General features: G+C 45.1%; 1 pseudogene; it reads right to left on the bottom strand.

The window, feature by feature from the left end:
- Positions 1 to 235: 235 nt before the first annotated feature.
- Positions 236 to 414, bottom strand: LOC148647658 (U2 spliceosomal RNA; annotated as a pseudogene).
- Positions 415 to 983: the final 569 nt, after the last annotated feature.

Here is a 983-nt window from a genome sequence, read left to right as displayed (position 1 = left end):
CAGGCCATTGATGAAAGGGTCCCGTCTCACCACCTCTGCTAGGGGTTCTGTGAAGAGAACATGGAGAAAAGATGAAAGGGGACAGCCTTGTCGTACTGTGGATTCCTGGGGATACCAGCTCAAGCACTCTTCAGGATCTTCGATCGCCTTCTAGACCTTTGGGAAGATGCCCAAACTCCACTCTCCCCCCTCTCTTGCCTGCCTGCTTGCTCGCCTGCCTTCCCGCCAGTCCAGAAGGTAGTGCACTGTTCCCGGAGGCGCTGCAATACCGGGCCAATGCGTGGAGAGGACGGAGCAAGCTCCTGATCTAGCTCCCTGTTCCAAAAATCTGTTTAATATGTGGTCCCCCGATGGGGGACGTATCAGATATTAAACTGATAAGAACAGATGTTTTTTTACAAAATACAGAAAAATCCAAAATTACAAGTCTCTGAAACGGAGACTAACACAAACTATTTTCTAAACTCAAAAGCAATACCTCATTAACAAAAATCAAACAGAATTCGTTACCTCAAAACACAACACAAAGCAAACTATTACATCAGTATACCGAAAACAAAACTATCCAGTTGACAACCAAAAAACTATACAGCTAAATAAGATCATAATATTCAGTACTCAAAAATCCTAACCAACCCACATATCTACATCCCCCAAAAACAGACAGTTTACATAAACCCGCCCCCTTATGCAAAAAAAATGAATCCTCCGAAGCACTACTCAAACTTTTATTTTCAAACATCATATCACAAAATTCATGAAAAGCGTCACTGCAATCCACTTTCATTTTCCCCAACACAAGGAACCCTATTAATTTGTTAGCTCGTAAGCCATTAACTTTGCTTGTGTCCCACCGCTGCCCGGGACTACTCCACCCTCCACCCAGGGGTCGCTCCGGATTTGTTGCAAAAAGGGTTCCAGGCATAGAAAGAGTAACGGGGAAAGGGGACACCCCTGCCTCACCCCACGACTAACCACGAACC

Source organism: Lepisosteus platostomus, chromosome 15, assembly GCF_059453375.1.
Source record: "Lepisosteus platostomus isolate fLepPlt1 chromosome 15, fLepPlt1.hap1, whole genome shotgun sequence".
Classification (NCBI taxonomy): domain Eukaryota; kingdom Metazoa; phylum Chordata; class Actinopteri; order Semionotiformes; family Lepisosteidae; genus Lepisosteus; species Lepisosteus platostomus.
Note: the sequence above shows the minus strand (reverse complement) of the source record. Positions and strands in the feature narration are given on the sequence as shown.